Genomic DNA, 23,426 nt, shown 5'->3' on the forward strand with positions numbered 1-23,426 from the left:
TTTTTGCCTCTTTTCACCTCGGAGACCGGACACAGAGAAGGGTTGCTGCTCATAGCAGGAAGCGGCCATTTTGCTAGCTCCACATGGCCAGAACCACTGCGCTCTCACCCAGCTCTGAGATGTCCCCGTGAATAAAGATTTGTGTTCCCTCCGCTCCGATCTCTCTCTCCTCCACGGCGCAGCCCAACAGAATATAACTAAAATATGCCTACTAGCTATCTACCAAACAAAGACCCCACCCTCCACCCCCAACTCTTCATCTGCACTACTCCAGCCTTTAGGTCCATGATTGTTCAACAACTTGTTTGGCTTTATATGTCAACTCTCTTTTCAGCCACCAGGTTCCAGATGTTAGCATGATGCTGACCAGACTTCCCTGGACAGACCCCTCCAATATGTCCTAGAGCTCCGCTTCCCCAAAGCCCCACCCCACTAAATAAAGAGAGAGACAGACTGGAAGTATGGATTGACCTGTCAATGCCCATGTTCAGTGGAGAAGCAATTACAAAAGCCAGACCTGCCACCTTCTGCACCCCATGATGACCCTGGGTCCATACTCCCAGAGGGATAAAGAATAGGAAAGCTATCAAGGGAGGGGATGGAATACGGAGTTCTGATGGTGGGAATTTTGTGGAGTTGTACCCCTCCTATCCTATTGTTTTGTCAATGTTTCCTTTTTATAAATAAAAGATAATAAAAAATAAAATAAAATAAAGAAAAATTATATTTATTTTTCCAATATTTGCATAACTCTTATTAGTCAGAATATTTTTGGTTACCCATAATGGAAATCAATGAAACTTAAGCTGTCCTTAGCAAGAAATGGAAGTATCAGAATGGGTAGAAGTTCCTTCTCCTGTGACTAAACTTGGGGACTTAAACAATATTTTATTCAATTAGTCTCTCTGTTTCTCAGCTCCACTTCTTTCTGTGTGGTTCTCATTGTCAGACAGGTCCATTATGAACAGATGTTCAGTCAAGCACAGGACCCTACTTAAAAGACTGCTTTTTAAGTTTTTTTTTTTTGTAGTTGTTCTACTGATAATCACTCTAGGTTACCTACCAATGTTTTTATTGTTGTTATTGTTATTGTTTGTTTGTTTTGTTCTTTAGATAAAGACAGAACGAAAGAGACCACAACACTGTACTACTGAAGTATGGCTTGAACCCGGGCCACACACATAGCAAAGCAGCACACTATCCAAGTGAGCTGTTTCACTGGCCCTTAAGATTTACTTTAATGAGAGAGCGAGAGAGAAACCAGAGCATTTCTCTATTTAAGGTAATGCTAGGGACTGAATACGGGGGTCTCTGATGCCTCGGGCATGAAAGGCTGTATGTTTCCTCCATGCTGTTGTAGCACTGTGTGTTACTTTTAGTCATTTTATTTGTCAAAATCCAAAACAGAGGTGATCATCTTCTATTATTGTTGTTGCCATTTCAGGTTGACACAGGGAGGTGGGCAGCACTATAGATTCATTCAATGTGTGAGTGTGGTTAGGGTGTCAGGTTTGAACCTGGGTCACAGGCATGGCAAAAACAGCACACTAGCCAAGTGAGCTATTTTGCCAGCCCCAGAGAGGATCATCTTGTGATGCTGGGCCAGGCAGCTCTATGAGAATAACTTCACTGTAAATTAAACACTTAGAGTTGGATCACAATTTCATGTCTGAGTGTGTGTGTGTGTGTGTGTGTGTGTGTGTAAATAGGAAGTACAGGCTAAGAAATTTTCATACCAACACTTGTTTTTTTTTAGGGGAGGGGGCAGTAACTCAATTTTATTTATGAAAATCACCAACAAAAAAATTAAAAGCTAAATCTGAAAAGAGAAGGGGCTTCATTTTGGGTTACAATGGGCTTCAAGTTTTATATTTCTCTACGAATTCAATTTGAAAAAGAGAGACCTGTCTGAAATCAGCCATCCTTAACAAACCTTGACATCTTTCCCTACCAGCATGGCAGCCCCAGGAAATACACTGACTTTGTGCTCTTGGTAGTTCCACACAGCCTGATCATGAGATTTGTCAAAGGCAGCAAGGTCCTTGACTAAAGGTCATGTAAACTTCATTCTTCCTTGTTTAGTTGCCATCATTAAAGCCAAAGGAACTGCTTCCTCCCATTTTGATTGAACATAGAGTCTTAATCATCTGAATCATATCCCCCTCCCCACTGCAATCAGCAGGGCCAACTCTTAGGCCTCAAGCTTTAGTGATAGTGATGGGAGCAAAATACAGAATTTAGTCATTGCAATTTGGCATGATTCGACTGGAGTTCAACATTTTCAAATATTTGGCTTTGATTTTTTTTTTTTTTTTTTTTTTTTTTTTGCTTCTAACCAAGTCACCTCGGTCAGGACCTGTCACCTTACTGGTGCATTTTCCTGAGGGTTTTGAGTCTTAGTTAAGCCTCACCTTCATGGGGCCTAAGATTTGAGGCCCAAGCATCTGCATTACTGATTTATAGATTACCAGCTTCCCTTCCTGGGATGCAGAATCATCTGTAGCTGTAAATTAACATTTTCAGAAGGGGATGTTGCTTACATACTGGCTCTATACTAATGTCCACCTCCACTAATACCTTGTGTAAGTGTATATGCTACGATACTGCCTCCAAATTCTCCCACAGACTCAGGGTCCTGCCCGTCTCACACACTGTCTATGGGAGTATCCCACCCCAACACAAACACACAAACATACACTTTCAGCCAGTTTCCAAGTCACTTTTGGTTAGTTCCAATTTTTTATGGGAGTGGGGTGAGGGAGTGTCCCCAAAAGTTGTCACAGTGAGGCCAGATGGCAGCAGACATTCCTGGTAAAAGCCAGGTCTCTTTCCCACCAGGTTCTGGTAAGGGAACCTGTGGTTGACAATCAGTTTTCCACCCATGGGAAGGATAGGCAGTTGAGTGGTATCAATTCTAGGTGCAAGAATTTTCTAACTTCGTGGAAAGGGAGACACCATGGGGGGGGGGGGGAATGATAGTGAGATCAAACCAAGAGAGAATATTTGCAGTATCTTCAATCAAAAATGGTCTAATATCCAGAGGAAAAAATACAGGAGTTCCAACTGAAAATAGAGGGGAGAAAAGCAAACCCTCCAAATATCAGACAAAAAGGGGGGGGGACCCAAAAGGGTAGTAAGCATATGTAGCAGAGTAGGACTCCGATGGTAGTGACAGATATGAAGCAAAAACAGTAGAATTATGTCCACCTATACTTGCTAGATTGGCATGAAGAAAACTGACAATGAGTGGCCAGATAGTGGTGCACTTGGTTGAGCTCACATATTACAATGTACAAGCTCCAGGTTTGTCCCCACTTGCAGAGGGAAAGCTTTGCAAGTGGTGAAGCAGTGCTCTTCTCTCTCCTCTCTATCTCTCCCTTCCTTCTCGATTGCACTGTCTCTATCCAAAAAACAAATGAGTAAAATATTTTGAGAAAAGAAAGTTGACAATGCTGACAGCCAATCACAACATGGGTATCACGATGGAGTGTGGATGAAGCTGCAGATCTAGCTAACTGTCAGGTGATATTTAGTCAAAGCTGACCAAGTCCAAACCTTTATCCAGGAGGCCCCTCTGAAAGAATAGTTCCCACACTGGTCCACAAGGGGGCATGTGCGAGAATTATTGTTGCAGCATTGGCTGGATAGTGAGGCCTTGAAATAACCTAGATGTCTACTACAGAGAGAACGGATGAGAAAAACATTGTTGCTTTGCACCCTGCTGTACTGGCAGCAGTGAAAAGAAATGAGCTATATGTGCATGCATCAGTTTGAATGGACTTAAAAAAATTGACAAAAATATTCAGAAACAGAATGACAATACAGAATAATCCTTTGATGCAAATTGACACATGCTCAATAGTAGCAGTGGTTAAGCAGTGAGCATACTAAAATCCACTTAACTGCACATGCTAAGACAGTGACTTAAATGACATGTGGATCATGTCTCAATGAAAACATATGCATATAGAATAATGAGATATATTTTTTAAATTTTTTATTTATAAAATGAAAATATTTACAAGACTATAAGATAAGAGAGGTACAATTCCCCACAATTCCCACCACTAGAAGTCCGTATCCACTCCTCCCCTTGATAGATTCCCTATTCTTTATCCCTTTGGGAGTATGGACCCAGGATTATTATGGGGTGCAGAAGGTAGAAGGCCTGGCTTCTATAATTGCTTCTCCGTTGAACATGGGTCTTGGCAGGTGGATCCATACTCCCAGCCTGTCTCAATAAGAGATATTTTTGTAAGAACAAGCAGAAAAATAGTTACTATAGCAGACTCAGAAGAATCTTAAGGGATTTAAGAAAGGAAGAGTAAAATGAAAGTAATACTATAAGAATAAATTTTTGTTTTTCCACTTACAAAGAAGAATATGGGTTCTCCACAGTTGGAACAATTAGTAGAAGTCCATATCATCCCTGAATTCTGAATGCCTGAAAGAAAAAGAATGACTTGCTCAACTTGGCTTATGTTCATTTAGTTGTTACTGGGGTTCTCTGGGGGACATTGCTCAGTCAGAACCAGATAATGCTAGCACCCGTATCTCAGCCTTCAGTAGTGTGAGAAAAAAAACATGCCGAAACCACATAGCATTTTGGTCTTACATTATAGTTGTTAGGACTTACAAAGACTATGAGGACTTATTTCTTTTCTTATATAAACATCTAGTGCTATAAATTTTCCTTGGATGCATTCTATAAATTTTGACAAACTGACATTTAATTTCCTTTCTCTTTTTTTTTAAAAAAAATATTTTTAACTATTTATTATTGGAAAGAGACAGGGAGAAATTGAGAGGGGAGGGGGAGGTAGAGAAGGAAAGAGACAGAGAGACACTTGCAGAACTACTTCACCACTCATGAAGCATTCTCTCTGCAGGTGGGGACCAAGGGCTTGTACTTGGGTCCTTGCACACTGTGATGTGAGCACTTAACCAGACCCCCTGATTTCCTTTCTCTCTATCCCTTTACTATCTTTCCTTTATTTTTCCTTTCCTTTCTTCCTGCCTTCTTTCCCTCTTTCTCCCTCTTTATTTCTGGTAGAGCCAGGGCTTCTTGCATATGCAATTCATGGCTCCTTGCCACTTTTCATTCAGATAAGAGAGATAGGGAAGGAGAGACACCAGAGCACCAGAATGTCCCTTGATGTCTCATCATTATTTTGGTGCCAGGGTCCAAACCTGTGCCAGCTGTTCATGGTCCCACCCAGTGAACTACCTCTCCATCCATGACTTTTATTATTTAATTTTATTTATTTATTTTACCAAAACACATCTCAGCTTTTGCTTATGTTGCTGCAGAGGAATGAACCTAAGACTTTGTAGCCTCAGGCATGAGACTCTCTTTGCATAACCACTATGCTATCTCTCCCACACACCAGCCTTGATTTGTTGTTGTTTAATGGGTAGAGACAGAAACTGAGAGAGAAGGGAGAGATGGACAGAGAGACACCTACAGCATTGCTTCACTGCTCATGAAGCTTTCCTAAAGCTGTTGGTGACTTTTAATTTTCATTCAACTCAAAATAATTTCTTAAACCAAGGTGTAGGCTCAGGATGTGTGAGGAACTAATAGGTTGGATTCTTGGCATCATATGAGAACAGCAAAAACCCAAGTGGAACTCTGGAGTAGATCAGTGCTTTGCACTTTGTCACATACTCTTTCTCTCATAAAAATTGGGTCCAAAAAGTGGCCCAGTGATGCTTTGCATGTATCTGGCCCTGGATTTTACCCCCAGCACCACACACACACACATACACACACACACACACACAAACAAAAAGAAACAAAAGCCTCTGGGGTTGGGGGGAGGGTTCAGGTCCTGGAACATGATAGTGGAGAGGACCTGGTGGGAGTTGAATTGTTATGTGGAAAACTGAGAAGTGTTACACACATACAAACTATTGTATTTCACATCCAACTGTAAACCATTAATCCCCCAATAAAGAAATTTTAAGAAAGAAACAAAAAAACAACAGGAAAAATCAATAAAACCAAAAATTATTTAACAAGATTTTTTTAAAATTTTGAAAAATCTTTAGACACATAGGTCAAGAATGGAAAGAGGAAAAAAAAACTCATGAAATAATATATCTTTAGAAGCTACAGACATCGGGAGTCGGGCTGTAGCACAGCGGGTTAAGCGCAGGTGGCGCTAAGCTCAAGGACCAGCGTCAGGATCCCGGTTCCAGCCCCGGGCTCCCCACCTGCAGGCAGGTCCCTTCACAGGCGGTGAAGCAGGTCTGCAGGTGTCTGTCTTTCTCTCCCCCTCTCTGTATTCCCCTCCTCTCTCCATTTCTCTCTGTCCTATCCAACAACAATGACAGCAATAAAACAGCAAGGGCAACAAAAGGGAATAAATAAATAAAATTAAATTAAATTTAAAAAAAAAGAAGCTACAGACATTAAAAATATAAGGGAGGGTAGGGGAGATAGTATAATGGCTATACCAAAAAACCTTCATGCCTGAGGCTTAAAAGTTCCACATTCAATCTCCAGCACCACCATAAGCCAGAGCTGAGTAGTGCGTTGGTAAAAAAGTAAAAATTAATTAAATTAAGTATAAAGGAGTATGAAAAATTATAAGGCTGTGTAGCTGATAACTACAAAATAAATTATTTAACAAGATTTTTAATTTTTGAATTAAAGATATCAAATAAATTACTTAAATTAATAAATAAATATTAAATAAATCAAACCAACCATTGCCTTGAAAGGTAAAGGCAATAACCTCACTCAAGAAAAAAAAGATGATTTAAAATTATCCTCTGAAGGCTGGGCTGTAGCACAGCAGGTTAAGCGCACATGGCTCGAAGCCCAAGGACCGGTGCAAGAATCTCCCCAACTGCAGGAGGGTCGCTTCACAGGCGGTGAAGCAGGTCTGCACGTGTCTATCTTTTCCTTCCCCTCTCTGTTATCCCATCCTCTCAACTTCTCTCTATCCTACCTAACAACAACAACCACAACAGCAGCAACAACAACAACCACAACAGCAGCAACAACAACAGTGGAAAAAAGATGGCTTCCAGGAGCAGTGGATTCAAGCACCAAGCCCCAGCAATACCCTGGAGGCAAAAAATAAACAAAAATTTTTTTTTAATTATCCTCCTTCTATTAAATACATGAATATGTAGTAAAAATAAGACTAAACGCTTCTCATAAAAAATCCATAGCCAAATGATTTTACTGGAAAATTATATTTAGCACTTGATAATACCAATTCTACAGTCTTTTCTAGGAAACAGAAGAGGAGAGAACACTTACTTTCCAACTCATGTTATGAGGTCATCATTGCTTTTATACCAAAGTCAAATGAAGATGCTACAAGAAAACAGCAGACAAATTTCTCTTCTCTTCATAGGATACAAACATTTCTAAAAAAAACTTTTTTGCAGTTAGAGCATAAAAAATATATAAATACATTACAACAGAGAAGGCTTTATCTGAGTGCAACATTGTTCTGACATTTAAAAATCAATCAATGCAGTTTATCAGATCTGAAGACAAAGACAAAATATGTGTATGATTCAAATTTTGCTAGATTATGTCTTGGTCTAAATAAACTGTCTTAAAGTTGATGAACCCTTTAAATATGAATCGGAATAGATTTTCTTCAGCTGTAGATTTTTTTTTACTTTGTTTTGGTAATGACTTCTGTATGATTTGTTCTGACGTATTTTGCAGCAAGATCAGCTATCCACATGTTGAATTTATTTTCTCTGTCCTCTATACCCACATCTATTCTTTGTGCTACTCTCCTGTTTTCTCTACATCCCAGGATACTTCTTCTATCTTCTCTTTTGTTTGCTACAACCATGTGAGAGTCCATCTCAAAACAGAATGGCTTGAAGCAATCAGTACATATTATTGCTTTTGAGTCTACAGGTCAGCTCTGTGGTTCTGCCCATTTGAGTTGGCCGCAGCTAATAGCTCAGTTTGTTTATGTGTCTGTGGTCAGCTGGAGGGTACACTAGAGACTGACTGTCTAGGTTATCTTCTGCTGAAATCATTTGATCATTCCTCCTTCAGGCTAGCCCAGGGTCAAGTCTCATGGCAAATGCAGAGGAACAAGTGAAAACCTAAAATGAGCAAGCTTATTTTCAGATCTCTGTCTGGGTGGAGTTTGTTGCTGTCTCTTTGGCAAATCACATCGCTAAGTCCAAAGTCAAAGTGAAAGGGACGTCAAAGTAAAAGGGCAAAGGTCATGACAGAGAATATATATAAATGAAGTTCATCTACGCCAATGACATCTGCTGTGCAACTCAGGCATCCAAGTTCGACATCCTCGAGGAAACACTCACGAAAGACATGTCTCTGATATCTGATTACTGTAAAAAATGGTGACTAATCCCTAGCACTGCAAAAACGGTATCATCTGTTTTCCATCTACACCATGCCTCGGCCTCGTGTGAGCTTAATGTGCAGCTTGATCATACGAGAATCCGGCATGAAGCCCAGCCAGTCTATCTTGGCGTTACTCTCGATCGCACTCTGTCATTTCACAAACATCTCATAAAAACTGCAGCAAAGGTGGGCGCGAGGAATAACATCATTGCAAGACTGGCCAGCTCCTCAGGGGCGCGAGCGCTTCCACACTACGATCATCCTCTCTGGCATTATGCTATTCCACTGCAGAATACTGTGCCCCAGTATGGTTCCGTAGCCCCCATGTCCACTTGGTCGATTCCAAATTATATTCCTCCATGAGGATAATTTCTAGAACCATCCGTTCCACCCCGCTTCCATGGCTGCCAGTTCTTAGCAACATCGCCCCGCCAGATATTCGTCGGGATGCGGCATCATCTAAGTTCATTTCCCACCTCTACGCTCGACCGGACCTGCCAATATACGTGGATATCTTCGCCCACCCTGTCCAACACTTGACGTCTCGTCACCCAATCTGGTCCCCTACACCTACACTGAACTTCTCTGTTCCAGACTCTTGGAAACAGAGTTGGCAGTCAGCTGAGGTAAAGAACAAACACCTCATCACAGACCCCCTGCAAGCGTCAACCCGGCTTTGACCTAGCACGTTATGAGTGGGCCCTCCTCAATCGCTATCGAACAGGCCATGGCCGGTGCGCGGCTATGTTCCATCGCTGGGGAGCCAGAGACGACCCGAACTGCCCCTGCGGCTACAGACAGACTATGACCCACATAATCAACGACTGCCACCTCTCCAGATTCAAAGGAGGTCTCGAAACTTTACATCAGGCTCAACCTGACGCTGTTGACTGGCTACGGAAGAAGGGCAAACGCTAGAAGAAGAAGAATGTAGGCCATTGACACACTCTGTCTCCCAGCTTTGTCCTTCATGCGACTTGTTACATATACATCTGGTATTGTCAAAAATGAAAAAAGAAAAGAATGAGTGAAAAAATTGGCCCAGGAGCAATGGAATCATACATACACCAAAGTGGGGTAGAAAGGAGGGGCTTCCAGGTTGGTGAACATTAGAAGTTTGGGGGAATGGACAGGGAATGGAGCTAAGCACCTTTTCTCCATACTTTCCCCTATGTATCTCTTCCATTTGGTTTTGGCCTTAGCAATAAATCTAGAATATCGATTCTGTTCTTACCAGCTGTGCAGTAAATGATTTACTTACTATCAATATTTCTAAGCTCAGTGTACCATTTGTAATACAGGGCTAGTAATATCACTTAATAGTAATATTGATAGTACTTATCTGAGTGCTGAACGTATCAAACTGGAATGTTGTTCTTCTAAGCTCAATATCCCATTTGTAATCTCGAGCTAGTAATAACACTTAATAGTAATATTAATGGTACTTATCTATCTACTGGGCATATCAAAATGGAGTGTTATTCTTCTTGATGTTATACTATAACTCTCATGAAACAGTTTTGAAACAGTTTGTTTTAGTTCTTTATTCTTTTGCTGGTCACTTTTGATGATTTCTTCCACCTTGTCCTCAAACTCACTGATTCAGCCTTTACCTTCTATTTTTCTTTCTTTCTTTTTAATTTCATTTTTAAGTTGACTACTGTTTTCTTTTCTCTTTGCTTTCTTTTTTGGTATACTTTATTTTATTTATTATTATTATTTTGCCTCCAGGGTTATCACTGGGGCTTGGTGCCTGCACTACAAATCCACTGCTTCTGGTGGCCATCTTTTTCCACTGTTGATGTTACTGTTGTTGTTATTGTGTTGTTGTTGTTAGATAGGATAGAGAGAAATTGAGAGAAGAGGGGACGACAGAGAGGGGAAGAAAAAGATAGACATCTGCAGACTTGCTTCACCACCTGTGAAGCGGGGGCTTGAAATGGGATCCTTGAGCCAGTCCTTGTGCTTTGCACTCTGTGAGCTTAACGCAGTGCACTACTGCCTGGCCCCCTAGTTTTGTTTTTTGTTTGTTTTGTTTTGCTTTTGCCACCAGGATTATCGCTAGGACTCAGTGCCTGCACTATGAATCCACTCTGACCAGCAACCTGTCTGCCTTCCTCCCTCCATTCCTTATTTCCTTCCTTCCTCCCTCACTCCTTTCTCTCTCTTTCTACTTGACAGGAACAAAGAAAAATTTTGAGTGGAGGGAAGACAGAGAGAGAGAAAGAGACACCTACATCACTGCTTCACTGCTCATGCAGCTTCCCCCTTGCAGGTGGGCAGGGCACAGGGTGCTTGAACCTGAGTCCTTGCATATGGTATTTGTGTGCACTCAATGGTGTGTGCTACCATGAGCCCTCTTTTTTTTTTTTCCTCCAGGGTTGTTGCTGGGCTTGTAGCCTCATTGTGGTTATTATTATTGCCATTGTTGATGTTGTTCATTGTTGGATAGGACAGAGAGAAATGAAGAGAAGAGGGGAAGACAGAGAGGGGGAGAGAAAGACAGACACCTGCAGACCTGCTTCACCGCCTGTGAAGCGACTCCCCTGCAGGTGGGGAGCAGGGGCTCAAACCGGGATCCTTATGCCAGTCCTTGCGCTTTGCACTACATGCGCTCAACCCACTGCGCCACCGCCCAACCCCCAAGCCCTCTTTTATTTATATTAAAAGAATTACAATTTTAATATTTCTTTTTTAAATTCATTGTATTGGTGAAATAAAGGTTTACTGGATAGTTGTTTAGGACACAGCTACTGTATTCTTTAGCTCTGGAGTTCTATTTGAACTTTTCTCATACTTTTCCCAACTTTCTTGAAATCTGTTGTTTTTCATTTCCTTGGGTAACTGCACAAGTGTAGCTTTGAAGTCTTATTTAGGATGTTTGAAGAGCTCTGTTTTAGTTGCTGATGGTGGGGGGTGTATGTTTTTGTTTTCAACAATTAATATGAGTAATTTCCTCTGTCTTCTCATTTTTTTAATGCCTTATAAGGACCTGGTCTGGGTGGGCCTGAAGAATGACCAGGGGTATGAAGTCATAAGTGCCCAGCAGTCAGTTAACTGACAGGAACATAGATTCTTGTCTGAATGGATGGCAGTACGCTATAAATCTGGACAAATTGTTTAATAAGCAGGAACCCAAACATAGGAATAGAGCGGATGAGAATAAGGACCTTAGGGTGGAAAGAGGCTAGGAATTCTATTTTAGGCATGGTCCTAGGGGCCCCATGTTTTTTCATTTTAGACTGTGAGTTCCTTAAATAGATTTTTGTTTCTCCTGGAGATTCTGGTTAATTTCTTGGATTGAATGTCTTTATTGTATGTTGTTCATTACGCCAGGTCTGTTGCATTGCTTGATGCTGTGGTCTATTTACATAATCACTGTTTTGCCTGAGACCCGCCCCGCCTGCAGGGCATTGGTTTAATCCCCACTGGTTAGATAGAATTCATGCTCTTTTCCTTCTCTCCACCCACTCTCCTACCCACTTCCTTTTCTGGCCAGCCACTTCTGCCTTGGAAGATATAAAGGCATATTCTTTTCTGATGAATAAACACATTGGATTGTGTTCCCGCTTAGCCATGAGTTCCTGGTCATCTCTCTCCTGCCTGCTAAGCTAGCCCAACAGTTGTATCTTCATTCATCTCTTCTGATGGTACAATCTCTTTATTTGGCATCACAGTTCTAGAGACATTTTTCTCTCCATTCCAGAAGTTAGACTTCATCTTTTGCTGCGACTTCTACACGAAATGTCATCACAACACTATCCTTTAACACTGTCTTGGACCCAGATGAAACCTGATTCCTCTCAGTTTTGCCAGAGAATCTTCCCATGTGTTTCCAGGAAGGTGGGTGGGTAGGAAATGATTTTTCTATGGGCTTGACTTTCTGAGACTTCCTTTAATATGACATCATTCTGGAGGAGTGACTTTTAGGTTTTTTCCTGTTTTGCTGTCTGGAGGACAGTAGACCTCTGGGGTTCTCAAATTTCATGGTCAAATTGTGAGGTGTGGCTCCTTTTCTCCTTATCTTCTGATCATTTAGTAGTTCCTCTCCTAGTTACTTCTGGAAGATGTAGTGTCTTTTAGACAAACTCACTCACCCCTTTCATCTTTGTTTTTTGCTGTGTTTTGTGCTGGACCTGCTGATTAAGCTCACATATCTGTTAATGTGTGTTTTTTTTTAATTCAAGTTTCTGTTATATTTGCCATTTTGTTTTACTCACTAAGTAATTTCTTCAGTTTTATCTTCTGACCCTTTCTGGTGAATTCTGTTAATTTCAGCAATCTTTTTCTGTTTCTAAGAACTCTCTAATTGTCTGACTTCCTTTTCCACACCACTCTTTCTGTATGGGTATATCATTTATTCATATCTCTGAGGTGGTGCTCCTAATTATGCCATTTAAAATACCATATGGAACTAATACTGATGTTTTCAGGCCCCATTGGGAGTCAGAAAGTTTTGAAGAGAGTTGTGGGTCTGTTATTACCTCAATGCTGCTTTCAGTACAGGCTCACTGGAAAAAATAGGTCTCTGAGTTTCTCCTTCATTAGTCATGCTCCTTCTGTACATTTTCTGTTTTATAGAACTTTTTAAAATTGGTGCATTAGTGACACCCATTCTTGGTTTCTTTGTTGGAATTTTAAAATCACCATTTATTCACATTCTGCCATCAGAGGCAGAAAGTCTTCCTTTTCCTTTAGTAATCAAGAAAGAATCTTCATGGTTGCTTCCCAGGAAGAAATTGGAAGGGTATTCTGAATCGCAGGAGAATGTAATGGCTAGAATGACTGGAGTGGGGGGGGGGGGCAATTCATGGGAGAGAGGAATGTTTCTTTGCCCTACTCCCCCACGAGGCCTCCTAGGAGGTCAGGACAGTTGGAAATGTTGGTTTCCACAAGCCACTTCAGAGGAGTTTGATTTCTTTCTTCCACTCATAATGAAAACCCAAATTTGACACCAATATTTTCTTTTCTGAATACTTTTCTCACACTATATAAATACAAGCTTCATTTTATTTAATTCTAGTTACATTACAAATTAGATATTATTGACTGGGTGGTGGTATACCAGGTGGAATACACACAGTACAATATACAAGCCCCTGATTCCCACCTGCAGGAGGAAAGGTTCATAAGTGGTGGGACAGTGCTACATGTGTAGCACTCTCTCTCTCTCTCTGTTACTCTCCATTTCTGTCTCTGTTAACAAAGAAAGAAAAATGGGTAAAGTGGCAGGTAGAGTATATTACTGGGTAAGTATTCATCTCCTCTTTCCTATTTTCTGCTCTTCTCCACACCCAAAATTTGAGGCAGTGCATTACTATAGAAAATGTACCAATTTAGAGTCAGAAATTATTTATTTATTTATTTATTTATTTATTTATTTTTACCTCTGGTGTTATCGCTGGGGCTCAGTACCTGCATTATGAATCCACTGCTCCTGACAGCCATTTTTTCCCCATTGTTGTCGTTGTTGGATAGGACAGAGAGAAATTAAGAGGGAAGGGGAGATAGAGAGGAAGAAAGAAAGGCAGACACCTGCAGACCTGCTTCACCACTTGTGAAGCAACCCTCACTGCAGCTAGAGAGCTGGGGGCTCAAATCTAGAACCTTGGGCCAGTCCTTATGCTTTGCATTGTATGTGCTTAATCTGGAGCACCACCGCCTGGCCCCCCAAAAATTCAAATTTAACTCTACCCCTGCCACATTTACTGATGTTGCCTTGGTTCAACTGCTAGATCTTTCTGACCCTTGGTGCCCTCTTAGATAAAGAAAAATGTGATAAAATCAGTTCTATCTCAACCTCAGGCTGCAGGAATAATACACAGTAACTTGTTTATTAAAAGACTACAGATAATCATGGCAACAGCTCACACCTGCCTAGTACCTTATACTTTGCGAAAAGCTAAAACATTGTGAAATGATCCCTGCTTTACTGATAACAGTGGCTAAGAATGTTTTGATATACTTTGCCAAATCAAAAGTGAAAATCAAAGTGCTTATTATTCCAAATATTATGCTTTCTCCACATTGTAATGCTACCAACTTATTTACAAGATGACAATGATCATATTACTATCAGGGCTGTACCACTCCAGTGTGACCTTTTCAGATGGAAAGAGACCCAGAAAGACACTACTACACTGAAGCTTTTTCCAGTGTAGTGGGTACCAAGTTAAAACTGGTTCAAGGGGGCCAGGTGATGGCACACCTTTTTTTTTTTTTTTCCTCCAGGGTTATTGCTGGGCTCGTGCCTGCACCATGAATCCACCGCTCCTGGAGGCCATTTTTTTCCCCTTTTTGTTGCCCTAGTTGTTGCAGCTTCGTTGGGGTTATTATTGCCATTGTTGACGTTGCTTTGTTGTTGGATAGGACAGAGAGAAATGGAGGGAGGAGGGGAAGACAGAGAGAGAGGGGAGAGAAAGATAGACACCTGCAGACCTGCTTCACCGCCTGTGAAGCGACTCCCCTGCAGGTAGGGAGCCGGGGGCTCGAACCGGGATTCTTACACGGGTCCCTGCGCTTTGCGCCACGTGCGCTTAACCCACTGCGCCACCGCCCGACTCCCGGCACACCTGTTTTAACACTTTCATTATAGTGTGCAAGGACCCAGGTTCAAGCCCCTAGTTCCCACCTGCAGGGGGAAAGCTTCATGACTGGTAGAGTAGGGCTGCAGGTGTCTTTCTATATCTTTCCCTCTCTATCTCCCTACTCCTCTTTCAATCTGTTTCTACCCAATAATAAATAAAATATCTTAAAAAATGGTTTGAGCTCATGACTAATAAGCACATTATCCAGGTGAATTTTCTTGCTGGCCAGGGTTGTTATATTTTTGTGTGGATCTGAGACCTAGGCCACGTACAAGTTTACTACTCTAGGCCAATTTTTTCATTGTAATAGACAGAGGGAGAGACACCACAGCAGTTCTAGAGCACTTCCTCTGTGGTACTGGGGTTTAAACCTGGGCCAAACATATGGTAAAACATGCATCCTTCCCAGTGTACTATCTCTCTGGATAAATATTATCATAATAGCACTTCTTTTTTCTTTTCTCTCTCTCTCTCTCTTTCTCTCTCTCTCTCTTTCTTTTCTGATATATATATTGCCAATAGGGTTATCGCTGGGGCTTGGTGCTGACACTACAAAGCCACCACTCCTGGTGGCCCTTTTTTTTTTTTTTTTTTTCCTCCTTTCTATTTTTATTTGTTAGGACAGAGAAAAATTGAGAGAGGAGGGGAGATAGAGAGGAAGAAAGAAAGGGAGACACCTGCAGACCAGCTTCACCACTTGTGACGTTTACCTCCTGTAGGGCGGAAGTGGAGACTGGAACCCAGGTCCTTTCACCAGATGATATGTGAGTTTAACTGTCTATGCCAATGCCTCAACCCTCACAGCAGCATTTCTTCACAGAGGTGAGCAATTTTAAAACTCCTCCATTTATTTATAATTTTATTTACATATTTTGATACTTTCCAGGAATTCACTGTGCAGCCATTCATTTATTACTTTAATAAATAAAAATGTAAAACATCCATAATATTCAAAAGGTATGGAGCAATTCTTTTAAAAATGTTAATTTTGGGGATCAGGCGGTAGCACAGTGGGTTAAGCACACATGGCACGAAGCACAAGGCCTGGCATAAGGATCCCGGTTCCAGCCCCAGGCTCTCCACCTGTAGGGAGGAAGCCTCCAGGAACAGTGGATTTGTGGTGCAGGCACCAAGCCCCACCAATAACCCTGAAGGCAAATAAATAAATAAATGTTCGTTTTATTTTTTTTAATTATTTATTTACTGGATAGAGACAGTCAGAAATCCAGAGGGGAAGGAGAGCTAGAGAGGAAGAGAGACAGAGACATCTGCAGCCCTGCTTCGCCATTTGCAAAGCTTTCCCCTGCAGGTGGGGACCCCGGGCTGGACCTCGGGTCCTTGCATTTTGTAACATGTGCACTCAACCAGGTGTGCCACCACTAGCCCTCCAAATATTAATTTTATTTATCTCATGAGATCAAGAAAATAACCATCAATCTGACATTTGAGGTGCTGGGGCTCAAATTTAGTTCCCAAGCTTGAAAGTTCAGAGTTCTAACACTATCCCGACTGCCAGACCACTAAAGCAATTTTTAAAGGTACTTAAGTAAGAAAATAAAATCAGCCGTCTTGGAGGTGGCCCAGTGACTGGAGCTTTGGACTCCCAGGCATGAGATCTCGGGTTTGACCCTAGCATCTGGTTAAGCTCACAGGAAACTCCCTGTGAGGGCCTGGGGTTCCCTTATGGGTGGGTGGTGAAGCAAGTACTACAAGTGTCTCTCTGTATCTTTTATCTCTCCTAACCTCTCAATTTCTCTCTGTCCTATCAAATAAAGAAAATAAATAAATACATCTTTAAAAAATAAAATAAAAAACAAAAGGTCAGACAGAATGTGGTGTACAGCTTCATCCTCAGCATAAATGAATATGATTTCTAGTAGTTTATATGATGTTTTCAATAAAATAAAGAGCTATCCTGCATCTTAAGTACATATATTTTTAATATTATAGCAACTCGTATGTTTACATAGTTCTTTGGCTTTACAACATTTCACTATAAACTGAGTACTAATTCTCCAAGTTCAGTCTCCAAGCTAGAGTCTGCTTGATATTATATTCCAAGAATTCATTTGTCCACTAATTGTACTTAGTCCCCAATGCAGTCTGTTCATGGGTTAACAAGAAGACAAAAACTATGGTGGTTATCATCAGGATGGAGGGATACAGAACTTTGATGGTGGAGTACAATTTGGAAGTAGACTCCTGTGATGTTATAACATTGCAAATTATTATTAAACCACTAGTAACTACATTTTTATTTAAAAAAGAAAAGAAGGAAGTTGGGCCGTGGCACACCTGGTTGAGTGCACATGTTACAATGAAGAAGGACCTGGCTTCAAGCCCCAGGTCCCCACCTGCGAGACGATTGCTTCCTGAGTAGTGAAGCAGGACTGCAGTGTCTCTTCTCTTTCACTCTCTATCTCTGTTGTCCCTCTTAATTTATTTGTCTCTAGCTAAAAAATAAGTAAATAAAATATATTTTAAAAAAAGGAAAAGAAGCAGTAAGGGTACAAAGGGAAAGCCAACAGACTGAGACTGAGAACAACAACAACAACAACAACAAACCTAGAGAAAGCATTTGGAGAATCAGAAGGAAAAGAGAAACAAGGACTATGTGTGCTCTTTAACGGCACCAGCATTGCCCTGAGGTGGCTAGATGTACAGGCAAGAGAAAAGGATACTCATTAACATGCAGGTTACAGAAGCCAAAATGAACAGTTTCTAAGAGCAGAGGTAATTAAGTCTCTGCACACAGGAAAGGAAAGCTAACAAGGGCTCACTGACTGTCTGCTTTGTTAAGCTGCTCGGCTTCATGGCACTAAGACCACGAGTTCTCTGTTGGTTCTACCAGCACATAGAGCTGGTGGGAGATTGAACCTGACCTCCCTACACTCAGGGGCACAGCTTCCTGACCCACTGTCTGAGGCCTTGGTGATATCCTCTACCAACTGGGCCAACCAATCAGTTTCCAAGAAAAACTGATGGCCAACATAGAGACCTGAAGTTCACTACCTTCTTCTTCTAGCGTTTGCCCTTCTTCCGTAGCCAGTCAACAGCGTCAGGTTGAGCCTGATGTAAAGTTTCGAGACCTCCTTTGAATCTGGAGAGGTGGCAGTCGTTGACTGTGTGGGTCATAGTCTGTCTGGAGCCGCAGGGGCAGTTCACTACCTAAAACATACCATCTAATTCATCTAAATAAACAAGGTCAGGATTTAGTTGGGAAAATAGTAAATGACAAGGGTTACAAATTCATTCTAGAAATATAGAAAATGTAAAAACAATTCAGAAACTCATAAACTGAGAGTAATTCTAGTCTCTCAAGAGTGATTTACTAGTAACCTGGGAGGTGACACAGTGGATAAAGCATTAGACTCTCAAGCAAAACTGAGAAATGTTATGCATGTACGAACTATTGTATTTACTGTTGACTATAAAACATTAATCCCCCAATAAAGGAAAAAAGAAAAAAAGAAAAAAAAACTACTTGGTTAAGTTACTTATATGTAACTTCCCATCTTGATTATTATCCCCCCCCCTTTTTTTGTTCAGCATCTGTTGCGGTAGTTAATGGTCTATAGTAGTTATTGACAGGTGGATACCAGTCCTCATCTCCTCATTGTAGGTGTCTGCAAAACCTTCCTGCCTCCAACATAGGTCCTTTTTCATTATCATGCATCAGGACCTGGAAGCTTCCCCAGCCCATCATACTCTGGTCCCACCCTTCCCAGAGTTCTTTGCTTTTGGTGCAATACACTAAACTCAGTCAAGGTTTTACTTTGTGTTTTATTAATCCTCTTTTGTTTTTCCTTTCTATTATTAAAAAAAAAAAAAATATATATATATATATATATATATATATATATATATGGGATGTATTCAAGGCTACTATGCTTACATTTTATTTTTTCTTTTCTGTTCACTCTATATCTTTCCACTTATTTCTTACCCCTCTGTTTCTTTCTAGAACATGCTGTTGCATTTTTCATTCGTCACCACGACTATTAAACTACACACTATCAAACTGTAAAAATAAAACAAAATTTTTGTTAAGTAAAGCTTCGTTAATTCAAACAAATCACAGTAACACTATATTTCTGTCAAATAGCTCCCTCTAATCTTCCCTGAGTTGGGTAAAATTAGCATCTTGATAATATCCTCAGTAAAAGAAGAAAATGATGCTATACTTTAATGGGATGTTTGAATTTTTCCCTTTTTTGAAGTATTTTTATTATCTTTATTTATTTATTGGATAGAGACAGCCAGAAATTGAGAGGCAAGGGGGTAATAGAGAGGAAGAGAGACAGAGAGACACCTGCAGCACCACTCATAAAGGCTTCCCCCTGCAGGTGGGGACCAGGGACTCAAACCTGGGTCCTTGTGCATTGCAACATGTGCGCTCAACCAGGTGTGCCACCACCCAGCTCCAAATGTTATGATTTGTCTACAGAGATGATTTATGTCATCCTTCGAAAAAATATAGCTAGAAAATAAACTAAAACTTTAATAAGTGTTTCATCTGTGAATGCAGAAGCAACTGGTTTTCAAATAAGAAGAGTATATGAAATATGGAGGAAAGGATGGAATTGTTTTAACAGTCTGAAGTGAGGAACCCAAAAGTTGATATAGAGAAACTCTATTTAGCGTTAAGAGTAAAATAATAAAATTTGAGGTAAGATAATGATGTCTCATATTTGCAGTCTGTTCTTGTACTGTGTTAAAATGATACTCTGTTGATCCTTCTCCTTGCCAAAATTACATTACATGCAAAGCATTGGTGAAGCTATTGTTTAGAACCAGGAAGATGGCTGGATAAGATGGTGTCAGCTTGAAGATCTGGGAGCAAAACTTAAAAGTGTTTGACACTAATGACATAATTGTCAGTCCAGTTGACTGAGGGGAACGAAGGGACTTTGAGATCACCAAAAAGATTGAAAAGGGCACACTGCCTTTCCCATAGCGCACTGTGTTATGGTTTGAACAATTAAATTGAGAGATTTTATGACTTCTTATTCTGTTCTTTTGACAGTCATTGCACAGGTTTGGTCATATTTGTCTTCTACTAGATGCAAAGTTAGAGTCAAGGTAAATAAGTGCAACTGAGCAGGTTATTGATGTCATCGTTGTTAGATAGGCCAGAGAGAAATGGAAAGAAGAGGGGAAGACAGAGAGGGGGAGAGAAAGAGAGACACGTACAGACTTGCTTCACCACCCCTGAAGTGACTCCCCTGCAGGAGGGGATCGGGGCCTCGAACCCGGATCCTTACAATGGTCCTTGGGCTTTGCGCCACGTGTGCTTAACCCGCTGCGCTACCACCCGACTCCCGACAAGTATATTTTTTAAAAGCTAAGAAAGATCAGAGGTTATGTCTCATGTTTCTCTTTTTTATCTTAATTTATAGCATGTATATTTATAATATCTATTATCAAATACAGGGTAATACAATAGGTATCCAGTAAAGATTGTTGATCAACTTGTCATTGATGCAATTAAATACATAGAACATCTTATAACAATAATGTAAAGATATGATGTCTAGATTATAGGATTATGCTTAATTGTCAATAATGTGAAAAAGTTAAGGTAACAGTTGCTGAACAAGTAAGACTTTTAATTCAGAATTTTATTTTGTTAAATACTTGTGACTTAGAAATATTTATGAAATAATTTGCTTTGTTTCTAAGTTTCTTCACATGTAAAGTAAGGCTAGTAATATTTACTATCATATCAATTCAGGTATAAGAAAAAACTTAAACAACATATAGATAAAAACTTTAGACTAATTATTAGGCAATTTTAAATTCTCCACAGGTAATATATATATATATATATATATATATATATATATATATATATATATATTTGTTTTAAATTCTTATTTTGAATGATTTATGTATTTTCTTTTTTTAAATATTGCACTGTTGTCTCAGCGTCAAATTAGCTAGAATATAACATTTTTGTGAACCACAACTCACATATGTTCATATAATGCTAACCCATCTGTCATCTGTTTGGAATAAAACATTTCAATCAAAACAAACAAACAAAAAGACTCTCAAGCATGAGATCCTGAGTATGATCTCCAGCATTGAAGGTACCAGAGTAAGCTCAGATTCTCTCTATCCCCCCATATAAATTAATAAATCTTAATAATAATAATAATAATAATAATAAATAGTGATTTACAGACTCTAGTAATATGGTTACCACAATAACCACAGGAAACAGGAAACTGGTGCCTCCAAAACTTCGTCTGCCAAACAGGGGCGAAGGAATACGACTCTTTTCTTTTTGTTGTTGCTATCACCAGGGTTATTTTTGAGATTCAGTGCCAGCACTATGAATCCACTGTTCCCGGAGGCCATGTTTTCCTTTTTTTGATAGGACAGAGAGAAATTGAGAGGGGAGGGAGAAATAGACATGGAGAGAGAAAGAGGCACCTGCACCTGCAGGCCTGCTTTATTATTCATGAAGTGTCCTCCCTGCATGTGGGGAGCAGGGGTTCAAACCCGGGTCCTTACTCATGGTGACTTGTGCACTTAACTGGGTGTGCCACCACCCAGCCAAAATGATTCTATTCTTAAATCTCTATTTATTCCTCCCCCCAGTAACATCTCTAATATTGTGACTACAGAATTCTCAGCAATGCCATGTAATTAAAAAATCATTCGCAAGTTGCTTCAGAGGAAAAATAAAAGAAACCTGGCAGCCTGGCACTAGGACACAAGATCTAAATGCATGAGGTCCAAGTCTGAGCCCCAGCTCAACTCTACTGTCACAGCCAAATTCATGATTAAAAAAAAAAAAAACTTAACGGGCCTCTTCCTCTTTAGTGTAGACATTGATAAGCACATGCTAGAGTGCTTTTTCCAGGTGAATGCAGCAATTAGCAGCCTCATCCCAGAGCCTTTAGCCCCACAACCCCTGCCCACAGTGGGCACTAGCCAGCTAGCAGATGTTGCTGGTCTAACTTGTGTAATAGTTATAGACTGATACTTAGCACTTTTGGCTTTCTCTTCTCGTAAGTGCTTGTTCACAGTGCTTATCTATCTTCTATCTGAGCACCTATTCTATTCTTAGTGATTTGTAGTAGACTCTTGTTGGTTTTAGACATTGCAAACAAAAAATTATCTCTGTGATTTATCAAAACTTCATGCACAGTATCTTTCATTGATGAGAAAACTCCAATTTTGATGTGAGCAAAATAACACAGTTTCTGCCCAAGGGTGCTTTGTGAGTTTGTTTATTGCCTTCAGGGTTATTGCTGGAACTTGATATCTGCATGAAAACCCACCAGTGCTCCTGATGGTAATTACCCCCATATTTATTTATTTATTTATTCCTTTCTTTTTTAAATATTTATTTATTTCCCTTTTGTTGCCCTTGTTTTATTGTTGTAGTTATTATTGTTGTTATTGATGTCATCGTTGTTGGATAGGACAGAGAGAAATGGAGAGAGGAGGGGAAGACAGAGAGGGAGAGAAAGATAGACACCTGCAGACCTGCTTCACTGCTTGTGAAGCGACTCCCTTGCAGGTGGGGAGCCGGGGGCTAGAACCGGGATCCTTACTCAGGTCCTTGTGCTTTGCATCATCTGCATTTATCCTGCTGCTCTACCGCCCAACGCCCTCTTTCCCTCTTGCCCTTCCTTCCTTCCTTCCTTCCTTCCTTCCTTTTTTTCTTTTTTATGGATAGGGTGAGAGGGAAAGACAAAGAGAGACACCTGCAGCACTGCTCCACCACTCATGAAGTTTCTACCTCTTGCAGGTGGGAACCTGGGGTTTGAACCAGAGTCCTTGGTCATGGTAACATATGCAGTCTGCTAGTTGTGCCACAGCCCATACCCATTTTGTGAGCTCTAACATTCCCAGTTCAGGATACTGCTGCAAAAATCACCTCAGTGACACTTGTCATTAACACCTCTAGGATTGTGAAGTTTTGTTTGTCACCAGAGCATGGCTCAGCTCTGGTTTATCATGGTGCCAAAATTGAACCTGGTGCCTTGAAATCTCAGGCATGAAAGTTGTTCACATAACCATTATGCTATCTCCCCAGCCCATAAAGTCATTATTCATCATTTATTAATCTTGTCCCTCTTAAAATAATTCTTTAGATATACTGTCTTGTTTCCTGAAGTCTGATCTCCTTGAGGGTAAGAACTGGGAATTTTCATCCTTGTATTCCCCCCCACCTCTGTTTGATAGTTCAGTGTTGGTGGCATAAATGAGTTTGAATGGTCATGTCAATTTCTGTGCTGAATTACAGTAAATCATTTTCTCTCAACCTGCAGTGCTTTCACTGAGAGCCTTCTTCTGTTCCTTTGTCTTCTTTTGCCTGTAGTTGTGTAGAGTAGAAGCTGAATCTTAGAGACTTAGTCCTTTAGCATCAGATGTTGCCACAAAAGGCACTGAAGCACAAGGCAACCATTCAGGGCCGTGTGTACAGATGATTAAGCAATTGGAGATAGTCTGTAGAGAGAAAAGAACAA

The 23,426-nt window shown here is 40.5% G+C and overlaps 1 long non-coding RNA gene across 1 annotated transcript; it reads right to left on the reverse strand.

The window, feature by feature from the left end:
* Window positions 1-3,982: 3,982 nt before the first annotated feature.
* On the reverse strand, window positions 3,983-21,964 carry LOC132536941 (uncharacterized). Its single transcript, XR_009548468.1, has 4 exons — window positions 21,146-21,964; window positions 7,274-7,330; window positions 4,374-4,444; window positions 3,983-4,231 (listed from the first exon to the last, which is right to left on the reverse strand). It is a non-coding gene; the product is annotated as an uncharacterized LOC132536941 (long non-coding RNA).
* Window positions 21,965-23,426: the final 1,462 nt, after the last annotated feature.

The sequence above is a fragment of the Erinaceus europaeus genome, chromosome 2, assembly GCF_950295315.1.
Source record: "Erinaceus europaeus chromosome 2, mEriEur2.1, whole genome shotgun sequence".
Lineage (NCBI taxonomy): Eukaryota > Metazoa > Chordata > Mammalia > Eulipotyphla > Erinaceidae > Erinaceus > Erinaceus europaeus.